Genomic DNA, 21,997 nt, shown 5'->3' with positions numbered 1-21,997 from the left:
AAAATAAAGAATGCCAATTAATTCAGAGTCACAGTAGGTTGCTGATTTGAAGCTTAAACAGGATAATAAATGCATGGATATTTTTCCACTTAGAAAAACCAGCCCAAAATGTTATCTACAATTCAAAGTAACTGACAATTTTATTTATAATTTTATTTAGAAACTGCAGAGAAATATCCTACATTATTTAACTTGTTCAAAAGCAAATTTATAGATCAATACATGAATATTTTTATTGTTATGCTAATCCAAATATTTTTTGTCTTTTCCACTTAAAGGATTTTTTTTCCTGTCTGTTGAATAAGAACTGCTTATGTTCTGATTCTTTGTTCTGAACCAGCATATTCTTTGGGGAAAAGGGCAGGATTGTTTTGCTATGTACAATGCATGCTCTGTGAAGGAGGAAGCTTTGCAATGCTTTCTGTGTGGAGAGTTAAACACATTTTGTTGGTGTATGTGCTCATGGGATAGCTTTTTATGGTTCATATGACACAAGGTATCAGTCTTTCTGTTCCATGATTGTTTTTCACACAGTCTGTAGGTGATTTCACATTTTTGAAATGTGAAATTTCATGTTTTTGAAACAATAAATGTCAACTGATAATAAAATGTCATAACTTGATATTATATGTAATATCCTCTTACGTGATTGGAGGTGTTGTCTACGTATTAAGATGAGTTGCCAGTATTTTTCTGTCCTTCGGCTCTTTAAGTCCTGATGAATTTTGCTTTACTTGTGTCAATAACTCATGCAAGAAACTACAATGTGTATGCAAATGGTGGTAGATCTCTGCCACTTGTTACAGAAGCCAATTGGCCAGTTCCAGGGAAATTCTGTCTTAATGCCTCATCTTGACAGAAAGTAGGAAACCATCTCAATACTTGAGGGTGGATTGGTCTCATATTCAAGTGATTATGGCCTGAATGTGTTTGCAAGGCTAAGTTTAAATATTCTGGTGGGTGGCTTTAGAAAGTTCAAAACAATAATGGGCTAAATGAGCTAGAACATCATATTTAACTAGGAGAACATAATTAATAATTTGAAACTGTTGAAGAAATCTTTTCATGTGCATGCCCACATTATACAAAAATCCTGGCAGTCTTGGAGGGGAAAAAAAAAATCAGTATTAAAAATAGAAAATACACTGGAATGAAGAAAATGTGAAAGAATAGTACCATCAAGACTGTTATTAAAATGTACCAGAATTTGTAATGGAAGAATAAGAGAAGAAGCAGAACTCTAGAACTGGCAGAATTAAAGACAATAGGATGTTTATTTCAGAAAAACCCTAATCCCCCCAAAAGAATAGTTCCAATAATATTAATTGACTATTAAATAAATTTTGCACAACTGTTAATAATGCTGGAAGTTTTTTTCCAGGTACAGAAGATGCAAACAATGTGTGTGAGATGAAAATTTTAAACGTTATTCACAGTCAAAGATGATGCAAGCTAACAGCAGTGAAGTGAAAAGAGGAAACTTGGATGACTAAGATTGTAGGTACTAGATATGAGGCTGGCAGGGTGGGTACATCAGGAGCAGAAATAAAAATACATAGAGCCAGTAAGACCGCATTGGATGATATGAGGTTGGAAGAATTGATTCTTGTGTGAGGTTAGAAGTTTGGTTTGCACTCTGATAGGACATTCATAGACTTGCTGTTTTATCTCTTCCAAATTGTTAGCCAGAAATACTTACTAGAGCTATAAAGATTTTCCCAACAGAATCCTTGTCAAATAGGTAGCTTTTAAGTCTTATGGATAATTAGTCCTTGGCTCTAGACCTAATGAATATTTTTATTAAGGAGAGAGGCAGTTGTGTATAGAAAGAAGAGAAAATCTGTTTTCTCTTCTGCAGGACAGATTAAGTTCAGGACAGATTAAGAGCTATTATGTCCATGAAAAATTCATCTGAATCATCATGTGACATAACAATGGCTGTGGGTTTCATTTCAGCAATCAAGCCTGTGGTTCAGTGGTGGAAATAAAGGCAGATCCAATTCTTTCAAAAGTTGCAGATTTACTGAGAGCCATTATTGATTCTCTTTAAAATTATGTATTATTTTTAAAAGAAAGAAAAAGGAGAAAAAGGCATTGAATGATAAAACTGCTTCCTACAGTTGGAAATTGCTTTGCATTCTTTCAGAAAAATAAAGGAAAGAATGAAACACTTAATTACATTTTGGATGATGCTAGGATAGGAGACCAGCTCTGCTTACTGATGATTTCGCTTCACTTAGCTACCGCCAAGCCATTGATGCTTTCAGCCACAACTGAATCACCTTTCTGAAATATGAATGGGTTTCAGGTTGCTTTTTTCCCTTCCTGGTAGGAATACTTGCAGCTTCATTGGCTCAAATTCTCTGCCTGTCCCAGAGGAACAGAGAGGTGCAGGATGAATTTCAGACAAATTTGAGCTGACTGCTGAAAGCATATCTCCACTCCGGTCAAAGGAGCATTAGAGACCTAAAGCAAAACCACTGTTCAGCAAAAAGAATGTATGCAGTGGGTAGCTCTGAAAGTTCCATCAACCCCCGTGTCAGAGCAGAAAATGTTGCTGAAAGCACAGATGTTGAAGATCTTTGAAGAAAATAAATCAGTTTGAAAGAGACTTGATCTAGCAAGAGAAGAACCAAATGCTTGTGGCCTGATGATGCATCCCTGTCTCAGGAAACACTTGTCTTATGTAACACTGGAGTAGCTCTTCAAAAAAGGACTTGTTGGCAGCGAGTAAAAAGATCAGTGTAACTGGAATGTCTTGATTTTACTAAAACAGATCAATTCAGGCTCTGAGGAAGGAAAAAATCAAACATGGAAAGCTGTTTTTCAAAACTGCAAAAGTTTGAGGATTTTTTTAAAGCCTAAAGTAAAGCAAAAATACCATTGACTTCAGTGGTGTTAGGGAATGTTGAAAAATGCTTATAAGGAGCTCAGAATAGCTGAGAAAAGACAAAAACATGGAGGCAAAATGAGTTAAGTGATATCATCAGGATGACCTAGCAGTTTAGTGGCAAAGCTGGAAAAACTGCATGTTCCTTGCACACCTATGCCTACTTAACTGTATGACTTTACAGCATGAGTCTGTAATCCCACTGATTTCCAATAGTGTAAGAAGAGAAGGAGTCTGATTGAGACACTATTGATTTGGTGTGGAGAAAGGCAAAGCACTCATGTACATCAGATCTTGGCAGACGAGGCAAAACAGACTGCCTGGTGCAAGTGCTCTGAAGAAATTAGCAGAGTAATATTTGTAAAAATTATTTAGCTGAGCAGAGATGAGAAGAAGAAATAGGAGAGTCCCAAGACTGATCCCTGCTTGGAGAAATCACTGAGAGAGTTTAATTAATGTTAATTGGAATTAATTGATCTTTTTTGAACACTAAGTTAGCTTGAAACCACAGCTGAAAATGCAATCTTATATTAAGAAATATATTAAGAAATGAAAGTTTGTATGAAGATCAGAGGACACAAAGTAATAAATAAAATATGGTCCCAGTGTCTTTAATATTTATAAAATGTAAATTGGTAAAGGATATGGACAGGGTTACCTCAGGAAAGAGTAAGCATAGCAATTAGAAATTAGTACATCTGGAAAATTAGGAAGCAATTTCTGACCTGTGTCTTCTGTCTGTGTCTTCAGACCAGTCTTACAATAAGACTTAATTATAAAGAACAGTGTGGTAAATCTGTAGGATAGATTTTATGATTATTTGATATGTATTTAGTGAAATGTTGAAAGCTTTTTTTTTCTTATATTATTTAATTATACACTTAATTATTTAATTATACACTTCTGAAACATAGAAAAGAGGTGATGTGTTTCCAAGCTTTTTTTAACCAATTGTAAACTACCAGTATTTGTGACATGCACACACAGGAAAACTATTTCAGTTCTGCCTAGAAAAGAGACAGAGAAGACAAATGAGGAGTTGGAAAGAACTGATTTCACTAAACATTTAAGTTTAATTTGACTTTTTAAAAAGCTTTAAAAACTAAAAACACACAGAATGGGAGGATTGTGCACCAAAGCGTTTCTCTAAGCATATGTCCCAACTCTGCACTAAAGCTTTGAGCAAGAGAAATCAGTTATAAGGCATGTTCTCCAGGACTCAGTCTTTGCTAGAACTCAGATTTTCATGTGGCTGTAGAGTTAGCCCTATGCATATATCTTTGAATAAATATAATGAACTATTAATGTTTGGTTGAATAATAACCTTTTTATGGATCGAGTACTCATTCAGATCAAAGAGTGCTCACATCCACCCTCAACACACAGTCTCTTTCCTGCTCTCTGAAATTTAATCTTAATGGAGTAGTTCAGTCTCTAGCTGTTGTTTAAAGAGCATCTGATGGATGATGCTGCAAAATTAAAGCTCAGAAGAATGTATGACAATTGCACCCATCTCAGCCAATTCTCAGAGATGCCCAGTAAGAGTGGGATTTGGCAAGTCACCCTAGCATCTCATCAGAGGAGAAGGGATGTAAGGCTATGCAGATCTTACAAAATCCTTGTCACGGTTTCTGGTGTGTTGCAGTGGTAGTGTGTGCAGGTTGCAGTTGCAGCCTGCACACAGTTTTCAAGCATTTCAATAATTTCTGCAGTCTTTAAATAGAACTGAAAATGAGAAATAGAACAACAAGATTTAAAAAAAAATTCCATCCATTCATGGAGAAGAGATAAATGACAACCCAAATGCAAGCTTGGTTTCATGATGAGCCTAAACTGCTGATGGTTGAAAGTAGCTGCTGCCAGAGCAGAATCATTTAATATTACCCTAAATCTTGCAATCCTCATCCGAGCAGCAACTTCTTTTTGTAACATAGTATTTATTTACGATTTCCCTGTGCCACTCTATTCCTGCTACGCGTTTTCAGCTGTGGTGGGTTTTTTCTCCTTTCTTTTCCTTCTAAGTCCAGACAGTGATTTATCCCTACTGCATATAAAGAAACAAGTAAGTCTGGGCTGTTAACACTGGTGACTGTGTCTCCCCTCTCCTCCCCTTTTGGTGGGCACAGAAATCACTCTTATCACAAATCCATATTTTCTACTTCAATTTTCCTCTTTATTCATCCTGAACCTAAGGAATGTATCTGAGTACTGTAATGTAGAAAGGAAGGAACCTGAATGGGGTCCTTTTTTCAAACCACAGCACAGCTGCTCTGCTTGAAGCCCAGAAGAAGACCTTGCTATGATTTTAATCTTCTGCAGTGAAAGAAACAGTTGCTAGGGGAGTGCCAGGACTGGAAAGAACTTGGGATGCTGAAACAAGGCTATAAAATTTTAATGTAATGGCTGGAAGACAAAGTGACTGTAGTCTTCTAGATAGTACTTACCAGAAAAATACTGAGGAGATAATATTTTTACACAGCACTATGCTCTATCTTTCTGCACTTAACTCTGAAAACTATGGACCTTCACACACTCTGCCCAAGATTCCTTTCCCTTTCAGTCTTACCCTGCCTCTGCTGCAAGAAACATACATGGTCTTCAGTTTCACAGATTGTCCCAACACACAGCTACTGGCATAATTTCTTCAGATTGTCATAAAGGGGCATCTGATGAAATCTTATTCTTGGTGCAATATCTTAATTCTCAGCAGAAACAGAAAATTTTCTCCAAAAGCCTGACTAGCCAATGAGATTTAGATTTAAATACCCTGCAGCCATGCAAAGCTTAAGACCCACTCGCTCCTTTGAAGGAGACAATCTTTGAGGGCCTCAGATTGTTGGAGAGCAGTGGTGGCAGGCCAGAACCCAAAGAGAAGAGCTGCTGGAAGATGGCTCTTACTGTAGCTCAGGATGTGCAGAAAAAAACCATTCCAGGCTCATTCCTTGACCTTTTCCTGGAAGTAATTATCCAGCTTAGCCACATCACTGAAAACGGTCCACAGATTACAGGGGGAAACAGGGTTAGTGAGGTGGGGCATCAAGATTTGACATTGCTAGAGCTCATCTTTTCCTACTGTACATCCCCCTGCTGAAATTACAATTTTGGGCAGGTAGTGAATATTATCATCCTGACTGGAAACCCATTAACTCAGTTGAAGGTCTTTTGTATTAGTCATCAGGGATAGTGACACTTCTCTTTGGTCTGCTCAAAATGATAGGCACCACATTTAAAAAGAGCTAAGTGTCTGGTAAGCAACAAAAATGGCCTTGTAGGGAAACGAGAATTGCAGGAAGCTGCTATTACCAGCTTTCATTAGCTGAACCCAAATTTATGGTTGTTTCCATTTCTTTGAATGGGAACAACCATAAATTTGGTCAAAGGAATGGATTATGCCTAAGATGAGGTGGGGTAGGGGGAAAGAGAGAAAGAGGGAGGGAGAAAATGGAAGAAGAATCTCAATTCTTCTAGTTTTAGTGAATCAGTCAGACTGAGAATGAGTAGTTACGTACCTGTTTTTCAAAAAATTGAAGGACTTCACAATGGGAACTTGCAGAGATCTGAGTTGTGAGATTAATTCAGGTGATGAGAAAGGTTTGAGAATATTTGGGATCATTATAGGGATAACCAGGTTCACCGATGAGTTTGCCTTACCAACTTTTAGCAATCAAGCTGTTCATTGTCTCCACCTGAGCTGGCAGTCACTTCTTCCTCGGTACTCGGTACGGAGAAGTGCATACCTGAGGGCATGATGTTCCAGATGCACACCTTGGAATGGAGTGTACTGCTGCCCACAGTGTATGCCTCTCCCCACTGACCAGAAGGGCTTTGAACAGATGATTAACTTGTAGCTGTCAAACATTTGAGCAAGTGCTCACTCCTTGTCCTCTATTGCCAGGTGCCTTGCAAAGCCCTTGTGTAGAGGAGTGCCCAAAATGGGAGAACATCATGCTAAAGAGGCAGCTTAGGTAATCTTAGTCATGACCTTAAACCAGTTTGCAGTCTGTTTCTCTCTCTGGAACTGGAGATGGCTGTTTCTGGCAAAAGGCAGCACCTGAATTCTTGTCACAGAGGCCACCCCTGTAAGACCCCTGCTGTCAGCACCTGGACATATGAACCCAGTGCTGTGTAGCTTCCCAGCCTTTGTCTCTTTTGCTGTAGAAATGGCCTGCATTTCTAAGGTAAGGTTCAAAAGTTAATTGTTCTAGTGTCTGGAGTTTTGCTTTTTATTTAAAATATTCTTTTCAGATTATATCAAAGCAGGAAGAACCACAGGGCAAAATGGAAAAATATTGTTAATGTCTCCTAATTAAATTCATTGGAGCAAATAATCTTTCTTCTTCCTATGCTCTCCATTGTCTGCAGTGTTTCTGTCCCTCCTCCAGCATAAGCTGGCTGCTTCTTCTCCTGGGAGCCACATACTTGCTCTGATAAAGGCTGATGAAGTTAGTGCCCCAGAAAAGTTATTTCCCAAACACAAGGCCAAATAACCAAACAAATAATATTTTCACGCAGCATTACTGAATGATAGCACAAAGTCCTCAGGCTCACAGTGGCTGCACTGGGAAGCAGGTGAGAGATGGAATATTGAGGGGCAGTCTAGAGAGCAAGCAGGTGCTTTTAGAGCCAGCTATGATCATGCTATGTCTTTGAGTTCTGCCTGTTTTCAGACAATCAGAGGCTGTGTCTGTCTTAGACAGGCTTTTTTCCTCCTGACACATGAGTGGGAGGGGCTAGTTTCTGTCTGTGGTGAGAAGGAAGTCAAACAAGAGCAGGAACTGGGGCTGAGGAACCTGCCACACCGAGAAAGTGACAGGCAAGCTGTTACCAGTAAGGATGCTGAGAATGCATGAATATATAAATAAAAGGGAGATTTTTCTATCAACAAAGAGATGCACACCATGTTTCCCACTCTTCCTGAAAATACTCCAGAATTAGAAGCTTGTGCCCAACTTAAAAATCTGCGCACTATTTTTTTGCCAATGTGCAAACTTCCTACTCTCCCACATTCTACAAATCTCTCTGACAAAAATCCTGCAGATTTCCACCCATGAAGCACATAAGGTCAAGAACAATAAGTACCTGAACTTAGGTGCACCAGCATCTGCTAAGCAAGATCTGAAAGGTAATCACAGGGTATATACTTGCTTGACCTTTTGTCATGATGCCAGGACCTGTCCATCAGTGGGCATGAAACAACACCTCTTTTCACTCCTGCAGCCCAGACAGCTCAGACACAGGGAAGTATTTCTACTTTTTCTTTGTTCTGCCCAGGCTCTAGTGTGGGTTGAGTTTATTGGCGGCTTCATTCTTCTGCATACATAGAGCCCTTTTTTTCAGGTGCATCTCAAAGTCTCAGTGTTCATTCTCTCAGTATCAGAGTTCCTAGATTTGTCAATGAGTTGGTGCTAACTTCTGCGTGTACTTTCATGGTAGTAATTTTTAAAGAACTCTACTGTTAGTCAAAGGCATGCTTCCACTAACACAGGACTTCTCTCATGGCAGCAAAGACTGAGATTTGAAATGGCTTTTCTCCAGTTTCTCAACAAAACCTGTTACGTGAAAAGATTCCAGGTTTTAGCAGGTTTTTGGGTAACTGGAGCCATTACCAAAAAGGCTGAGTCTTTGGCCAAAAACCCCAAGCAGCTGATGCAAAAAAGGTCAGGTGATCCCAAAAAATCTGGTCAAGTGTATTCTTTCTTGACCTTTTTAATTACTCCTTTTTTTGCATTTGAAGAATAATTGTTCATTAATTGCGTGAAGCAATATAATTTTCTTAAGTAATAGGATTCCTAGTGGCTCATGATGTTGCTAGGCATGTGCAGATATTTTATGATGGGAAGGTGATAAATCATGTTTGGGATACAAGGCAGCATAATCAGCTGAGCATGTTGGTGATGTGCATGGTCACATTTATGTGCAGGCTCAGTTACCAGTGTGCTCCTTTCCAGCACTCCTTGCCCACTGAGGTCATCCAAGGTGTGATTTAGGGTCTCTCTGCCCTCTTGCTCTGCTTCCCACACCCCACACCCAGGTACTGGAAGTTTCATTAATGACATTAAAGTGCTCAGGCAATATGAAAATAAAATAGACAGCCAACTTCCCTTTGCATAGCTTGCAGAGAATAAGATGAGCATGGCTGGGTGTCAGTTTCCCCATAAGTAAGTTCTTTGAACTGCTGCTTTTTGACATGGCCACGAAAAAAATGAACATGCTGCATGAATTCCGTCTACTACTGTGGCAGAAAATCCCCACCCAGTTAGATCAAGAAAGAGAAAGAAAATGGGCTTGTTACTGTTTCTTGACTCACTGTCTGGAAGATGAATGCTTCCATGCATTGAGAGGTTAACACTTCAGCTGTGCCATACCCTTCTGTCTGAATTGCTGTGAGGTCCTGCATATATGGAGAGGGCAAAAAACAAACTGGAGACACCAGCCAAGACCTTGAGAAATTTTGAAATTTATTGAAATTATTAAAGGGCCTTTGAAAAGGCTCCTTTTGGTACTTTAGTGAATGGATGCCAGTAGGAGAAGAAATGCCTTTGTCTTGTTGCCATAGGACAAAGGTATGCCTGGGAGAAATGTACAGTAGAGTCAGCAAGCTCCTCAGCATAAGGTACAGCTTAGCTTGATGTGGTCTGTGAGCTCCATGGGCTCTGCCCCTGCTCACAAATCCCTGACAATACAAAACATTTGTCCTCTGACCATGTCCAGCCGAGAGAGAGGATGAGCAAAGCTCAACAGCTGATTCCACACAGAGGAAATAAACATGCATCTCATCTCTAGAATGGATTTTGAGTTATGAGCCCAGCTAGTTGCTTGCTGTTGCAATGGTCTGAGATTTTCTTTTTATGCCATGGCTGTTTACAGTTGAAGATAGTTCTTGAGGTTTGTCATAGCAACCCAACTATAGCAACACTATACAGACTGAGTGGGTCTCCCACTTCAACACCATTATTGCTGTTTGGTTGGGTTGTTAAGATGAACCAGGTATTTTCCCTTGCCAGATTTCACTACAAACATGCCTTCTCTAGTCTCTTGGGAAGCAAGAAAACTACCTCGAATTATGTAAGGAAGAGGCTGGCGTGCCTGTTCAAAAAGGGCTAGAGAAAAAGAAGTGACTTGCCCTTCATTTTTTCATGTCCTTCTGAAAAGCTGCAGCATATGAATTAACACTCATAATTTCCTACTTGCTCTTTTGGATGTCAGAAGTTTTCTTCCTATTTTTAAAGCATTTTAATGTCAAAGTTCTCACTTCTCTTGCCAGTTAATGGGATTGAGAAATACTCTTTGTACTTCAGAGGCAAGAGTGTGTCAAAGGTTTGAAACTAATTGATTAACTACCTTTGATTTTACTGAGTCTTGGCTCAGAGTTTGTGACAATGCCTTGGTCTCCACAAAGGTACTGGCAGAGTGGCTGTGCTAATTAGATCCAGTGGCAGGATTTATTCCACACAGAAAAATCCCCAAGGAATTGATGACAACAATTAAATAGTCTCAAAGCAAGGACTAAAGATAATCACCTAACTAATATTTCCTGATCTCTTACTATTGCTGAATTACATTACCTTGTGCTGTCAACAAAGTCAGCATTCACAACTTTGGTGTAGGTTACTTAAAAAAAAGTACTCCTTGAAAAGTTTGAGGCAGTTTATTGTCCTGTCAAATTTATCCTATCAACCCAGGGAAGTTACTGAGGACCGTATAACATATGAAAATGGCAGAGAAACAACTTCTAATATTTCAGTGTGGGATCATTGTAATCAATAACTATGTCTCAGAGCTTACAGTGTAGTCCCATTAGAAGGGTAAATCTTACTTAAATTCTCTGTTCACCAAGAAGAAGTTAATTGTTGCCCATGTGGTCACACAGAAAGCAGAGAAAAATTACAGATGCATACCTAAATGTTGGTCTAAGGGCCCCTTTTCCTCCCAGGTTAGTTCCCAGAATACTTAGCAGTAGTGATATGAGTGCTACTTTTATACCTGGGCCTGTTAGTTGGCTTTCTTCTCTTTTTTGTTTTTTTTTGTTTTTTTTTTTTTGGTGTAATAATCTATGATCTGTTGAATATTTTTAGATATAAAATTATCCTTTTAATTCCTCTCAAAACTACTGTCTAATAGAAGACTACAATCAAATGCAGCTATCCCTCACTGTAGTGCTAAACTACACTAGGGAGCACAAATTTACCTGGAGCACACTTTCAGTCATGTACGAGGGTACCACTTCCAGAATCCTTTCTAAGTTCCTCCTTGCTCTGCTGTGATGAGCTCTGTTAACCCATTACTTTGCTGATAACACCATCCTACATGTTCATGAGCTCATTTTAGTGTACTACAGAACACCAGGGATTACCTGAAGTTTCATTATGTTTCATTTCACTGATGTGCACAGAGAAATGTTCTAGCAATATGCTAAAAACAAAACTGATAGTAAGAAATTGTTTTTTTAAAAATCTTGCTTTCATGGCTTCTCAAGGATTTGCAGACATGAGACACAGAGAGCTCACACAGTTTACCTGCTGAAAGCTGAACTTAAAATGAATCAGCCACTTAGGGCTCAACCTCTAAATTTTCAGCTGGCTTCAAGCTCCCATCTGTGAAAGTGCTTGTGATCAATAAGGCAATGAAATGCTGAACCCCACCAAGAACAAATGTAGCAAGGTGGGATAATAATTAATTTTTAAGCCTTGTGTGCTAACAATGAATTCCCTATTGCCTGGGAGAGTACAAACTATATATCTTTTGGCAGTTATCTGGAACTTCATCGTGCTTTGCACTCCAAAAAAAAATAATTACTCCTTATCCTGTGGTGAACCACTCCTTATCCCCTGGAGCACCTGTATTATTAGGTTCTTTTAAAAAACGTACTGACTGGACTAGAGCTTTCAAAATAAGATTTAGTAATGTAAAAATAAAAACAAACCCAGAAAACCTGAACCAAAGAAGAAACAAAACAAAAAAGAGCTGTCACACGTGGTAAACGCAGGCTATAGAAAAGAAATAGTTGTGTCTAATCTAAATTGCTTCAGTATTCTGGGGAAATAATTATACCAGCCTTGTACTAAAATAAAGGCTTTCATTTGGCAAAGGAAATACATGCAGGAAGCACGAAGAAGGATGAGCAGCTTATGCTCTATGTTCTGATCTTACATAGCACACACATAAAGAAAGATTTATCCTATGGATTTATTTATGCTATCAGATATGTAGCTATAACGTAAATTCTTCTAAACTCATACAAGCAACTGCATTTATCCATTACCAGGATCCTGGCATTGGCTTCTGGGATGATTTTCTTGTGGAAAGATAAATGTAGACTTTGAAACACAAGAAATAAAAACCTGCTTTGGCTAGGAGCACACCTGCTCTGCATCTCTGGAAAATGCCTCTGTTCTCATGGGAACCTTCTGCAGCTTGACCCCATCTTGGTGATCATGGAGCTAATCTAAACTTTCCTATGAGTAACCCATGAGCAATTAAACTGCAGTTGTTACTGTGGAATATGTAAATTTTCTTTCTTCTTATCCTGCTTAACTGCTTTGAAGAATAAAATTGACCCAGATTTTCTTAACTGAAGCTGCAAGTTGGATTCTGGGGGAGAAATTTTTCCACTGGACCCAACAGGTTTAGGATTTTGTATGTTTGGTATCTTGGGCCCTGTGGTCATGAGTCAGTGCACTGATTTCAGGCAACCCTCCAGGTACCTAAAATCAGTATTTTGGAGCCTCTGATCCTATGCTCTTCTTCATGAGTCAGATACTCTCTGCTTACTCTGGAGATTTGTTCTCTGATTACAAAATGGGAGAACTTTGCTAGTCATCAGTAATTTAATTATCTCCATTCCTGAAGCTTTCAAGACCTCATTCCCTCTCACTGAGGCTGACCATATTGCAGAAAGGCATTGTTTTAATGTGGATGCTGATGCCGAATTTTGCCCCAAAAGGCGAGAATAACTGCCTAAGAGACTCAGCTTAAGTCAACATAGGCAGGAGGTATTTTATTGCGACGCGTCGGAGAAATCACAACAGGGATTTCTGAGTATCCCATAACAAAAGCAGGCCTTTTATACAGTTTTGGATGCAGGGTTTCATCATATCACATACATAATCATGTCTTTGCAAGCATATTCATAAGGGGCGTGGTGTAGGCGGAGCGTGGGCGGGGACATCTCTTTTGAGGATCATCTTGGTGGTCGTTCCGGTTGCCTTCATCGTGGGCAGGGGTCTCCTGATGAGTCTTCCTCCTTAAACTTTGAACTCCTATCCTAATATGGCCAATTCCTGGTGTACTTGGCTTGGTCCCCATGGCTTGGCAAGGCTCTTAGGGTCAGTTTGACATTGTTGGCTCTGAACATGCTTAGCTCATCAATTCCCCTATCCCTATCTCTCTTTCCTGTTTGCCCTGAGGGCAAAGAGCCACGGGAGCTTACCGAACTTCTTATGACAAACAGAAGAATCCACCAGGATTGCTTTCTGGTTAATGAGTAACCTGGTGCATAGCATCATCAGCAATTCCTGAATGTGGATGGGGCGAACCCCCTTGAACATAACGTGAGACCACCCGCCGGTGATATGGGATATGACTCCAACATTAGGGGTCGCGTCAGTAGCTAACCGTGGAATGGGATAGGACTGTTTAGGATTGATTTTCAGTTTGTGGCGCTGCCTAAGCATTTTGATCAATAATGCCCTATAAGTACCACTGAAAACAAAATTATGTTCTTGTGCAGTAGCAAGATACATAGGTTGCAAAATGCTGATTGGAAAGGCAGTTTGGGGCTGCAATGCTGTACATACAAACAGAACAAAATAAACATATTTGCAAACACAGAGAAAATGAAAACATGCTTTCTGCTGAGTATTCAGAAGAATTAATGGTATATGATACCTATGTCTGTTGTTTCTCAGAGTCTTGGTTTCCAAAGAGTAGTAAATTTGTTCACAAATTGTAGTTCACACTGCCTGTGTGTAGTAATGGGAAAAAAAGGCATTTGCGTGGGAAAACTTAGCTCAGTCCTGTGACTTGAGCAGTGAGCAGAATGGCCAGTTTGCTTTGGCAGAGTCAGCATGCTAGCAGATTAAGCCAAAATGTGTTTCCCATCTGCCTCTATGCAAACGCAGCATGGGGGCAAAAGAGGAGGAGCTAGAGACACATGTGTGCCTGCAGGGCCGGGGCTTTATTGGCACCACAGGGGTGAGGTGGATGGCTCCTGTTACTGGGTGTCAGGAGAGCAGACCCTAGGCTCTTCAGAGATCTGCTTGGCAGAATACCATGGGATAAAGTTTGAAGTGAACAGGAGTCCAAAATGCTGTTCAATATACATGGATCTCCACCTCCAAACTCAGGAGCAATGAATCCCAACAAAGATGCCCAGCAAGATGATGGAGCACGTCCTCCAAGCGGGAGAGGCAAGGATTTGATGGCTGGACCACTTGGTTGTTAAGGAATTGGTTGGATTGACACGAAGAGCTGTGGTGTAACATCCCATCCTTATGGGGGAGGGAGCATGCAAAATTCAAAAACCCTTGTGGTCAAAAGTAACAACAAAAGTCAGAGGGTCCACAAAAACTCACAACATTTTATTAATAAATTACACACTTGGCATGGAAATTGTTATTAGCTAGTCCCCCGACCTACCATATAAGCACATGAAGTGGATTTTGGGCAAAGGGTTAAGATGAAAAGAAAGAGAGAAGGGAAGAGATGAATTAGAGAGGAAGTAAGAGAGGGAAGGAAGTGGCAGAAGGAAGGCAGGAAGGGCAGGGAAAGGAAAGGAAAGGAAAGGAAAGGAAAGGAAAGGGAAAGGAAAGGAAAGGAAAGGAAAGGAAAGGAAAGGAAAGGAAAGGAAAGGAAAGGAAAGGAAAGGAAAGGAAAGGAAAGGAAAGGAAAGGAAAGGAAAGGAAAGGAAAGGAAAGGAAAGGAAAGGAAAGGAAAGGAAAGGAAAGGAAAGGAAAGGAAAGGAAAGGAAAGGAAAGGAAAGGAAAGGAAAGGAAAGGAAAGGAAAGGAAAGGAAAGGAAAGGAAAGGAAAAAGGAAAGGAAAGGAAAGGAAAGGAAAGGAAAGGAAAGGAAAGGGAAAGGAAAAGGAAAAAAAGGAAAGGAAAAAGGAAAGAAAAAAGGAAAGGAAAGGAGAAAGGAAAGGAAAGGAAAAAGGAAAGAAAAAAGGAAAGGAAAGGAGAAAGGAAAGGAAAGGAAAAAGAAAAGGAAAGGAAAAAGGAAAAAGGAAAGGAAAAAGGAAAGGAAAAAGAGGAAAGGAAAAAGGAAAAAGGAAAGGAAAAAGGAAAGGAAAAAGGAAAGGAAAAAGGAAAGGAAAAAGGAAAGAAAGGAAAAAAGGAAAGGAAAAAGGAAAGGAAAAAAGGAAAGGAAAAAGGAAAGGAAAAAGGAAAGGAAAAAGGAAAGGAAAAAGGAAAGGAAAAAGGAAAGGAAAAAGGAAAGGAAAAAGGAAAGGAAAAAGGAAAGGAAAAAGGAAAAGGAAAAAGGAAAGGAAAAAAGGAAAGGAAAAAGGAAAGGAAAAAGGAAAGGAAAAAGGAAAGGAAAAAGGAAAGGAAAAAGGAAAGGAAAAAGGAAAGGAAAAAAAGAAAGAAAGGAAAAAGGAAAGAAAAAGGAAAGGAAAAAGGAAAGGAAAAAGGAAAGGAAAAGGAAAGGAAAAAGGAAAGGAAAAAGGAAAGGAAAAAAGGAAAGGAAAAAGGAAAGGAAAAAGGAAAAAGGAAAAGGAAAGGAAAGGAAAAAGGAAAGGAAAGGAAAGGAAAGGAAAGGAAAGGAAAGGAAAGGAAAGGAAAGGAAAGGAAAGGAAAGGAAAGGAAAGGAAAGGAAAGGAAAGGAAAGGAAAGGAAAGGAAAGGAAAGGGTAACGAAGGACAAGTTCTGTTGTCAGGGGTTGTGGGTGTTCTTGTTTCCCCCTTTACAGTCCATGCCCACTTCTTTGCCTCATTTGTGTTGTGCTGTGTTGGGTTTATCTACAGGAGCCAGAACAAGTATTTTTGTCCTGGAAAAGTTCTGCATTTACCTCTACATGGCCCCCATCTCCAGCCATGTCTTGTTCTTTCCCATGGCATGTTACTACCAACAATTCTTGGCTGTAATTACCAGCATGGTTGCCTCCACAGCTATCAGTGTTTGAGTTATATACATTTATATACATTTAGCATCGTCTTCTAGGATTCTACATGTGGTTAAAGGCTCAGTGTCCAAGTGGACAGAAATGAGTGGTGTCCTCAGGGTTTGGAGTTGAACTGGCACTATTTAGCATCTTTGTCAGTGACACAGACAGTGGGATCGAGGGCACCCTCAGCAGGTTTGCCACAGACACCATGCTGCGTGGGCAGCCACGTGCTGCAGAGAAGGGATGCCATCCAGAAGTGCCTGGATAGACTGGAGAGGTGGGGCTGTGCAAATCCCATGAAGGTCAGAAAGGCCAAGTGCAAGGTCCTGTACCTGGATCAGAGCAGTCCCAAGCACAGATACAGACTGGGGAGAGAACAGAATGAGAGCAGCCCTGAGGAGAAGGACTTGAGGGTGGATGAGAACTTTGGCTTTGAGAACTGGATGAGAAATGGCTTGACAATGTGCACTTGCAGTCCAGAAAATCACTGTGCATTAAAAGCTGCTTGCATTAAAAGCAGCTTGGCCAGCAGATCTAGTGAAGTGATTCTATCCTTCTGTTGTGCTTTCATGAGACCTGTCTGGAGCTCTGTGTCCAGACCTGGGTTCCTCAGCATAAGAAGGACAGGAACCTGTTGGAGCAAGTCCAGAGGAGGGTCACAAAGATGATTAGAGGCCTGGTGCACCTCTCCTCTCTCCCATGGCTGGATGGGACTCTAAGCAAACTATTCTAGTGGGAGGTGTCCCTGCATGTAGGGAGTTTGGGATGATTTGGAGATATTTGTAAGGTCCCTTCCAGCCCAAGCCATTCTATAATTCTATGATCCCTTTCTTTTCACCAGGTTTGTCTGGGCTGGTCTCTATGGAAACCAGAGAAACAATTCCCCTTGATATGAGTTTGCAGAAAATTCAGAGATGGCTTCTGCAATCAGGAACCTGATGTAGTTCTGGTTTTCACTTAAACAGCAACAGTGGACAGATATGATGTTGTTTTCAATCAAAGTAAACAAACAAGGCTTGTTGAGTACAGATCTGATCTCCAGAGAGCAGTGCTTTATCTTGCTCTCCATCTGTTGTGGGGCAGCAGAAAAGCAAATTTCACATCTATTGTTTAGAGTAGCATTACTCGTGGATGCTTAGAGCACTGGATATTCCCATAGGACTGTTCTGCAGTTCCACAGCTAATTGAAGCAGAAGCCAGGGGCATGGTTCTCAGGCAGCAATATTGCCATGGGGGAGAAGGAAAGACTGCTAGATTCACCCAGTGTCACCAGAAGAAAATGCTGATGGGAGGCCAATGAAGATCAGATGAACCCTTTGAAATCTGTATTGGCATCTGATTTATGTGTGTGGTCCAAGAGAAAACCTGCAGGCCTCTGTGTTTGCTGTGAGAGCCCCCTCAGAGGAACAGGGGGATGAGACTGAAGAACATACTGAAAGACCTAAAACAAGACAGTTCATGCAAGAAGAATTGCTGTGATTTTGACAGAGCTGAAAGCCTGAGCTAGCACAGAGTAGCAAGGCATGTGTAGCCACAGGGGAAGTAGAACCTTGGATGAGGTAAAGGATTCAAAGGACATGAGTGAGGTTTACAAATAATCACTGCTGGAAAACTGCCTGGAAAACTCTGACAGCCCCCAAGGAGATGTTTTGGAGCATCTTTTCCAGGTGAGAGGAGGCTCTGGCTTTGCATCTCAAGTTCCTCTACCTGAAGTTTAATTGTCTTCCTTTCTTTCTCTCTGCCATCTCTCTCCTGAGCTGTGCTCCAGTTTGGCTCACACACAATTGAACAATGTAGTTTGGGACTGTGGTTGCCAGACTTTGCCTTGTTCTTTTCCATTATTAATCGGCTGTCTTCTGCTAACACATTGACAGGGTCAGCAGAGATGTGCAGCAGCATTTAGAGACACGAAAGTGCCCACACCTACACTCATTCCACACAGAGCCCCCACGCACCCTGCTGGTGTGTCACGGACTGAGACACACTGCATTCTCTCTCATACCTTTCATTCCTTGCCACAGCTTGAAATTGGCATGACTGCCCAAGTGGCAGGGTGTGATTCTTTGTTCATTACTCCTCAAAAAGCAAAGAGATTATCTAGGGTCAGCGTGTCTGAGCTGCCTGAAACAGTCAGTGTAATTCTAACACTGCATGGCAGACCTTGCACTTAAATGGGTTACTTGAGAGACCAAGAGAGTGTCCTCCTTCAATATGTGTTAAAAGGCTCCCCCACAAGTTTTCTGGGGACTAATCCTCACTATCAAGCTCAGGATGAATGAAATGATTGGAAAGACAAGTAGACCAACAAAAACAAACAAGCAAAAAGAGCCAAATTTAGCTCAAAATGAAATCAGCAGATTTGAGGTGAAAGAAAAGCCAGGGCACATTTTTGGGCAGATCTACATCAAAGTAGGCTCTGTGCTTTAAACAGTGGTGAGAACAGTGTGCTTGGGACTCTGGGTTTCAGCACCCTCACCTCCTGTATTTGACAGCCTGTTCACTCACAGAGAGACCAAAGAAAGACTTCCAAGTTTGTGGAAATCAAATAAAAAGGGAGTCTTTTTCTGTACCCTAGGCTCTCACAGTTGTGGAACTCAAGGTCAGTGCTGAACTCTACCCATTGCTCTTGGTTTGTTTCAGTCCTACATATATCATTTATTCCTGGCAGAAAATTCCATGCATTAGTGTTGGAAATATCTAAATTGGGCTGGTGTTCTCTTTGCTAATGGAAGAGAAAAATAAGAACTTTGCACAATTGATAAATAAGGCCCAAAAAGACAGGTGAAAGATAAGTCTTTTAGCAGGAGCTGCATATTTTTCAGATTTTTTTAAAGTCATTTCATGACAAATCAAATTAGACATGAGGAGAAATACTTTATTTGCAAAGGGTAGTTAAGTTCCAGAATAGGTGAGAGGTTTTCAGTAGTTGGAGTCAAAGAAAAGAGTTATTCAGGTCAGGTTAACTCTTGAGATAAAATGATGTGCATGTTGCCCTTCCAGTGTCTTTTCTAACCATATGCTTTGAAGTCTGGCTAAATTTTTTTTTCTTTTTTTTGTATTGAGGTTCAGCATATGAATGAAACTTAACAGACAGAGCTGTTAGTATAGAGTGACTTTCATATCCCATAACATTTATAGGAGGTAAGATAAGGAATAAGCATTTAAATCTCTCAGTAGCTTTCCAAACCTTAGCTAGTAAATAAAATAGTGTATAGTAAAAAAAAAAATAGTAAAACCAAAATTCCAAAGATGGCTGTATCTGCCACAGCTGTTTGGACATAGTTTCAGCAGTGCTCTACCTGCAGCTGTGCAAAACAATTGCAAAGTTCAATTCCCTGAAGAGAGATGAAACCACTACAATTCACATGCCAACCTTTGCCCAGAAGACAAAGCTCAGTGTTATGTGATACATAGCATTATTTCACACAATACTATTTCCTATGCAGTAATATTTGGACTGAAGTCCATTTTCAAGCTCTCAGAGCACTTGGAGGGAAGAGTTGTTTCCTGAGTTCTCTAGTCTCACTAGAGTAGTCTTTGTATCCCACATAAACCTTCTTTTTTAGTTCTTTAACTTTTTCAGATAAATTACTTGTTTCTAAGTAGGCAGTTCCAAATCTCATCCAAGGAAAATCACTCCCTTGCACGTTGATTGCTGCTGTCTTCCTGCAGAGTCAGTTCCACTCCTGACCCAAAGACGTGCTATTACTTCTGCAAGTCTCTTAACTAGGATATTACAGTTTATTCATTCCATGGCCTAGATATTTGCTAGATAAACATGTTCATTTTCAGTAGAAATTGTTGGCTCGTCTTAAGAAATTGTAACTGCATTTATGATAGGTTCACATTTTGGGCTGCAGATCTCATTGGCTCAAAAGCCCTCTACTCCCTTACAATCTTACTGTCATTAGATCAAATTTCCAGAATGTTCCCAGTTCATGCACCTACTTTGCCTTGTGAAAAACTGGAGGAATAAGAAAGAAAAGAGACAGGGAGGAGGCTGATATTGTATGTTAGTATGTTAGTCTGTCTTTTCCTGACATCCAGTCAGTGAGGGCCTGGGTATTTTTTCCCTTCTCTTCCCAGCTGATGACTGAGGACTCCAGGCCAACAGTATTTCTCTAACATAACCCAGTGACAACAATCCAATCCCCATGTGGCCACAGAGCAATAACTTTTCGAGTGGCAGGAGGGTAGACTTACTAAAAACGTTTCAGTATCTTCCTGGGTTAGGTGCATAATTCTGCTTATAGTAGAAGACATGAATATGTTACTAAGGCCAAGGAGGTAATGGTACAGCTTTTGGTATTAATTTTTGTGGTGTTGAACCCTGAATAAAAATGAAACTATTCTCATCCCTCAAACTTTTTGTAAGTTATGAAATATTTCCTATCCTCAGGGAAACCAGAGCACCAGAAACATTATTTTTAGTCATGTTTTTAAAAATAATTTGATGACTTCACACAAATGATTTCATGGAAGAAATAATTTTCTTCCAAATGAAGACACTTCTTTAAAATTTTTCTTATATTAAGACTTTAATTTCTATAATTTTATTTCCTCTCAAACAATTTCAAACCTAAAGTAAGTCATTTACCTATGAATCTTCACAGCTTACATTTTTGTTAATGCAAAGCATTACAAAAAATATTATGAAATTTAAATGATAATACTAGATTCTCATAACTGGTTGGTTTTTTTCTACTCACTCCTTCCTGTGAGCTGAATATTTGTTTCTGAGCTAGAGGATCAGTGCATCTTGAGCTGATACTTGTTTTGAGATGGAGGATTTGAAAGCATGCAGGGTACCTGTGTGTTACTGTGATTTATGGTGTCTCCACTAGTGTTCCCCTCTAGCTGGTGAAGGAAGGCAGAGTCTGCATATAAATTACACTGGGAATCACTGGGAATCACCTAGAAACATCTACCTGTAGCCTGAGAGGGCGAATGGGGCAGTCTGGCTGCAATCTAGCACTGCATGTCATTCCATCTGTGTGGTAGCTCGTCCTATGTTAAATCTCCTTTGTGGAGTACAGCCCTGTAACTACAAGTTAGTCATCTCACATGAGAATGGATTTATCATTTGTCTTTAATATCTTTCCAGTGAAATCAGGTGTGACCAGCACCCAGTAGGTATAAAAATTATAAGACAAATGTCCTTAATGAACATTTTGGCATGAGAGAATTGATTTAGAGAGCTAGAGTGTGTCGAAGCCACTGCTTTCAACTTTGCAGGCTGTCATCTTAAATATAAATTATGATGGAGAAAGGAATAAAAAATAATGCCTTTGCTCAGAAATATTTAGGAGGAAAAGTCACACCCAACAGCCCTCGGAAATCAGAAAGTCATGAATGCAGCAGTGCACTTTTGGTTTTACTGGTTAACAATTTGTACTAATTTTAGTAGAAAAAAATGAAAAGAAAAAATAATGAAAATAGCATCTAATTAATGTCTATTCAACAGTAAGGTTTTATTGGTACTTGAAAATACTGAGTGCGTGGTACCAAGTTAATTCTTTGATGTTTTTGAAATTATATATAATTTTCTTTTCAATGTTGTTTTCAAGTTTATTCATGCAACATGGACTGTAAGCAATTGTGCAGGTGTGTGTGAGGTGACTGGTGGTGGCTCAGGAGCTGATAGTGAGCAGCCATTAAGGTAGATTTTCAAAAGGTAACAATGATAAGCAGAAGGATACTGCTGCCAGACAGGGAGCTGTGAGCTTGGGGACTGCAAGCATCCTTGAAATGTACAGCTGGCTTCTTTGAAGCTCAGCTGGGCACTGAGAAATGGAACACTCCCTGCGTTTGCATCACGATCACGGTGCCAAGAAAGTTTAGCCTCCAGTTATTATCAGAAAAAGTGGAAGCAGTCTGGGAAATTTGAATTGATCTGAATAAAAAAAGCAGGTCTCTAAACAACCTGACCTAGCTGAAAATGTTCCTACTCACTGCTTGGACTGGATGGCCTTGAAATTCACCTCCCAGCCCAACGCATTCTATGATTC

The 21,997-nt window shown here is 40.0% G+C and overlaps 1 protein-coding gene across 1 annotated transcript in view; it reads left to right on the top strand.

The window, feature by feature from the left end:
- CPLX1 (complexin 1) overlaps window positions 1-21,997 on the top strand; it is a 113,334-nt gene that overhangs the window by 85,434 nt on the left and 5,903 nt on the right. The gene's annotated exons all lie outside the window — the stretch shown is intronic.

The sequence above is a fragment of the Zonotrichia leucophrys genome, chromosome Z, assembly GCF_028769735.1.
Source record: "Zonotrichia leucophrys gambelii isolate GWCS_2022_RI chromosome Z, RI_Zleu_2.0, whole genome shotgun sequence".
NCBI lineage: Eukaryota > Metazoa > Chordata > Aves > Passeriformes > Passerellidae > Zonotrichia > Zonotrichia leucophrys.
The sequence above is the reverse complement of the archived record's forward strand: the minus strand, read 5'-3'. Positions and strand labels throughout refer to the sequence as shown.